At 42.5% G+C, this 5,332-nt stretch overlaps 1 protein-coding gene and 1 long non-coding RNA gene across 2 annotated transcripts in view; one reads left to right on the top strand and one right to left on the bottom strand.

The window, feature by feature from the left end:
* Positions 1 to 5,332, top strand: part of LOC122544533 (histone H1.01-like) — a 103,309-nt gene that overhangs the window by 20,478 nt on the left and 77,499 nt on the right. The gene's annotated exons all lie outside the window — the stretch shown is intronic.
* LOC122544685 overlaps positions 104 to 5,332 on the bottom strand; it is a 12,835-nt gene continuing 7,606 nt past the window's right edge. Inside the window, exons 2-3 of the long non-coding RNA XR_006310446.1 lie at positions 2,785 to 2,787; positions 104 to 113 (exon numbers count right to left, since the gene is read on the bottom strand). This is a non-coding gene — a long non-coding RNA (uncharacterized LOC122544685). The remainder of the gene's footprint in view (positions 114 to 2,784; positions 2,788 to 5,332) is intronic.

Here is a 5,332-nt window from a genome sequence, read left to right as displayed (position 1 = left end):
CCTAGCTTATCTCTCCACGCTTCAGGCTCTCTGCCTTTATTCCTGATGAAGGGCTTTTGCCCGAAACATCAATTTTGCTGCTGCTCCTCGGATCCTGCCTGAACTGCTGTGCTCTTCCAGCACCATTGATCCAGAATCTGGTTTCCAGCATCTGCAGTCATTGTTTTTACCTCAGCTCTATCCATACTGACTCTACATCCCATGATTCTAGGTCCCCCCGCACAAGGGACTGAACATTATCCCTTACCAACTTGGCCACCCCACCCCCACTGCCCATCAGTCTGTCCTTACGATAGCACGTGTAGCCTTGAATATTCATTTCCCAGGCCCTGTCCAATTGAAGCCACGTCTCAGTTATCTCCACAATATCATATCTGCCAATTTCCAAAAGAGCCTCAAGCTCATCCATCTTATTTCTAATGCTTCGTGCATTCATGTATAGTATTTTTAATTTGTGACTGCCCTCACCCTTCCCATCAACTCCTATTTCACTCAACGTTACAGCATGATCCCTTTTTGAGTTTTCTGCCTCATTGATACAGTTGTATTTCTTGACTTCCCTTGTTCTAACTTTCCCTTCAATTTCCTTTTTAAACATCCAGTTTGTGTCCGGCCCACCCCGCTACTTAGTTTAAACGTAGTAAGAGCTGAATTGGCTCAGTTCCACAAGTAAGTTTATAATGAGTGGTCGCTGACCGTCTGTGCTTTTAACTCTGATGTGTTCCTGTGTAGGGCGTTCTCCCTGTCCGTAGAGAGGGAGTATAATGGAGGCCGCAGAGTCATCTGCAGCTTCTTCGAGTTGTTCAGGTTGCTCGATAATACTGGACCAGTTCAGGAGCTACATCTCCTGTGGGGTATGAACTTGATTTTGATCTCTGGCAAACAGGAAAAGTGCCCTATCTTTGAATTTCACAGATTCATTTTATGCTTAAATTTCCAAACACTGAGGATGCTCTGAATGAAGCTTTCTGCTGTAGTTTAGATGCTTTCAAAGTGAACTGAGAACAAACTAGAACATTTGCCTCACAGCAAGAGTCAGTTAAACAGCATTGAAACAGATCATTCTGTCGTAGCAATCCATACCCACTATAAACTCAAACTAGATTAGTCCCACGTGCCTGTTCTTGGTCCATAACTCTCCAAAACTTTCCTAATCTTGTACTTATCGAAATGCCTTTCAACTATTGTGACTGTACCCACATGCATCACTTCCTTTGGAAGCTAATTCCACACAAACCACATTGTTGTAAAAAAAGGTTGCTTTTAAAAATCTTTTTCCTTTTACGTTAAAAGTATGCCTTGTAGTCTTGCAATCCCTGAGCATATGAAATACATACCTACCATTCACCTTATCTATAGTCTTCATGATTGTCAAAATTCTTATCACCCATCAAGATCTTAGGCTCCAGAAAAGAAAAGTCACAGCCTATTCTTATAATGGAAACCCTACATTCCCAGTATCACCCTAGTAGATCTTTTCTGAACCATTTCAAGCTCAATAGTATCCCATAATAACAGGCCGACCAGAATTTGATATGGTTATCCAGAAGAGGCCTCACCAACATCCTATACAACCTCAATATGATCTTCCAACTCCTGTACTCAAAGGGCTAAGCAATAAAGGCAAACACCACACCACAAGTTTTCTTCACCACACTGTCTACATGTGATACAAACTTCAAGAATATGCAGCTGATCCACAAGGTCTCTCTGTTCTACAGCTCTATCCAGGGCCCTACTTGTAGTTGTATAAGCCCTAACATTGTTTGCTTTGTAAAAATGCAACGGCTCAATAACTCCATCTGCCATTCCTCAATTGCAACTCAATTGATCAAGATTTCTTTCCAAGCTTAGATAGCCTTCACTATCCATTATACTACCAATTTTGGTGACATCAGCAAACTCACTAAGCATGCCTACTATATTCTCATCTATATCATTTACATATGAAAAAACAAACAAACAAGAGTGCACCCAGCACTGATTGGGGTGGAACGCCATTGGTAACAGGCTTCCAGTCTGAAAAGCAACTGTCCACCACCTCTCAGTCTCCTGCTGTTAAGCCAATTTTATATCCATTTGGCACGCTCAACCTTAATCCCATGTAATCTAACCTTACTATTTAGTCTACAATGCAGAAACTTGTCAAAGACTTTACCAAAGACAAAGTCAATAATGTTTACCACTGTGTCCTCAACCTTCTTAGATACTCCCTCAACAATGTCAATCAACCTTGGGAAATATAATTTCCTTCTACCAAACCATCCTGACAATTCCTAATCATTCCTTGCCTTCTCCCAGCACCCCTCTCCAAACCGTATATTTGAATCCTATCTTTCAGAAGCACTTCCAACAATGTACCCACCACGCAAGTCAGACTCACAGGTCTATACTTCCCAGATTCTCCTTATTTCCTTTCTTAAAACAACTGCAAAATATTACCCAATACCTAGTCATCCAACACCTCAGCATAGTTACAGATGATACAAATATTTCTGCAATGGGAACCGTTATATCCTCCTTAACTTCCCACAATGTCCTGGGATTCACTAGATTAGATCTCTGAGATTTATCCAACTATATGCTTTCAAAGACCTCCAGTATTTCCTCATCTATATTGTGTACTGTTTTCAAAACATCAATATATATATATTTTGCTTCCCAGTAAAAAAACTGATGTGACAATCCATTTTCTGCCCCTCCCACCTTCTGAAATTCAAACAGAACTGCAGAGGTGAACTGGATCTGCTGGTAGCAAAATGGTCCATGTCTGCTCACACAAACTGGCTGACAAATAAAAAGGCAACCTGCTTTAGAACTCAGATGCAAGATGGCTGAAAGGAGATGAATGTGACTAACAGTCTGTCCCAGCCTTAAAGTAAAGAAAACAATGAGACCGTTGAACAAAACTACTCCAAAGACAGTTGCCTTGAGCAGCAACCATCCCAGATCTGAACATGCCACCAAGACAAACAAGGCAATATACTCAGCTCAGTAATAAAAAGGTGATTATACTATCCAATGAATAAGCTCCAGGTGCGAGACATAGCTAACTGTTGGTCCTGTAGCTACTTAGGGAGTTTAGTATGCTATTTCATATTAAACAGTTGTTTCTTAATTAATTTGCAATATTAAGCAATAATTTTAGTTAGAGTTGATACATGGAACCAAAACATTTATGCCTACATGTGAAAATTAGTAAGTTTTCAGAAGTAGACTCATTTGCCCTGGACAAAATAGATTACTCACAGTCATTAACCACAATTTACTAAGAAATATTTATACCTAAACTAACCAGAACATAAAGCATTATCACAAATCCTTTAGCAACTAGTTAAAACTAAATGCTTTTGGTAGTTTTAACGCAAATAATGAGAACAGTGGATAATAAAAGAGGAATAACAGAATTTCATAAAGAAAGCACATGAGATCCAATAAATAACAGAATTCAAACTGACTGCAGATAAAGCCAGCCTGTCAGGCCTGAAGGAGCAATTAACTTTGGAATGTGGTGAAGAGGATACATAGCAAGATGGCAAGGACTAGTCATTATAGTGTCTGTTTAATGCCATGAGGCCATGGGAAGCCGATGTCTGTTAAAGGAATGCCCATCATTGATTAGATGTCTTAAAGGATTTGGTTCACAAAGTAAGAGGGAGGAGCAAAGTGATCAAGTTGTATGTGATTGTTAACAGCAAATTTATAAACATACTAATTTTTTGTTATAAATTCAGAGTGTGTCATGGATTTCCCTTCAAAGGCTGGCCTCTGGAGAGGATCCTTTGCCTCTGTTCCTGCCTTAACTGGGTTTCACATGACTACACACCCTGAGTTCTGCCTGCCTGCTGAGTTTGCATTCTCTTTCAGGGGAAAAGGCTCTGACGCCAACAACGACTACTTCTTTGATCTTTAAGGTGTCTTTCTCTCTCTCTCTCTCTAATTGCTAACTTGCTCTGCATGAACTTGTAGCATCTCTTTGAACTATGTTTAACCTTACCTGCCAAAACTATCTCATATCCCCCTTTTTGCCTTCCTAATCTCCCTCTCAAGAGTGCCCCTACTATTTTCATACTGTTCAAGGGATGCATTTCACCCCAGTTGCCTATGTTTAATATATGATTTATTTGTATTTGCAAATAAAACATTGACTTTCCTGCTTCTCCGATGCTGTGCCTTTCCAGTTTCATTTTCATTTTCAATTTCACTTTCAATTTCCCTGGAATTCCCAGTTCAGTGGGCAGCACATGGACAACAGCTGTTCCAGAAGATGGCTCACCACCGCCTGCTCAAAGGGGAATAAATGCTAGGCTCAGCCAGCGACGTCCACGTCCCCAGAGTGAATAAACAAAAACATCTGGGGTCTCCCGTTGTGACATACAATACATCACAGCATACCTGACACGAACATCTGTTGTCCACTGTAAACTGGATCGAGGCCTAGAGATTTTATTGCTACTGCTCCAGGTTCGATTTTTGCACACGCCTCCTGAACCAGAAACAGGGACTAACAGTGTGATGCAAGACTCTCTCAAACAGTTACATTCTGCCTTGGTAAGAATGTTGCACTTATGTTACTTTCGGAAAGGAATTAATATTTGTGGATGAAGGTCAGCAGGATTGAATACCACAGTTAACATAAGATCAGACGTGATGTTATTGAATGGTGAGCACAGGGGATGGGCCGAGTGGCCGCCAGTTTCCCGCCCCCTGATTATTAACATGACCCGGGAATGAGCTCCATTTGAGCTTCCTAAAGGGGCAATGTCCCAGCTTGAAACGTTCTCTGCCCTTTCCCTACAGTCCCAGTTCCTTTGGTCAAACTGGGAGAAAAGGGAATTGGGGGAAATGACCAATTGATGTTTGTTGCTGGGAATCAGTGGGAAAACAGCGCATGCGCGATGCTGTCCCTCCTCCAAACTGCTTGTTCCTGAGCAGAGGAGCGCATGCGTGAGGCCCTCCCCCAGCGCTGCCATTGAGGAGCATTTACTCAGTGAGTGCAAGAGGTTTGTTTGAAACAGACCGCAATGGAGAGATCAGCGCCCAGGGAAGCGAGGGAACAGCAGGCTCCTTCCAGCAGCACATCGGGATGGGAGCCTGGGACACAGAGGGGGCTCCGAGACCGGGATTGATTCGGGGTGAGTTCAGGAGAACCGGGGGCTGTTTGTAAGAGGCCGAGCGGAGCAGGAACTGGTCCCGGAACTTGGAGTGAGCGGGCTGGGGGGAAGAGAGAGGCCTTTCTCGGGCTGAGTGTGGGCCTGCTGAGGGAGGCAGAGCGGGAAGAAGCTGCTGAGGGACATTGTTGTGGTTTGCAATCCTCTGAACCCTGTTTTAA

This window comes from Chiloscyllium plagiosum, chromosome 50 (genome assembly GCF_004010195.1).
Source record: "Chiloscyllium plagiosum isolate BGI_BamShark_2017 chromosome 50, ASM401019v2, whole genome shotgun sequence".
NCBI classification, from domain to species: Eukaryota; Metazoa; Chordata; class Chondrichthyes; order Orectolobiformes; family Hemiscylliidae; genus Chiloscyllium; species Chiloscyllium plagiosum.
The sequence above is the reverse complement of the archived record's forward strand: the minus strand, read 5'-3'. Positions and strand labels throughout refer to the sequence as shown.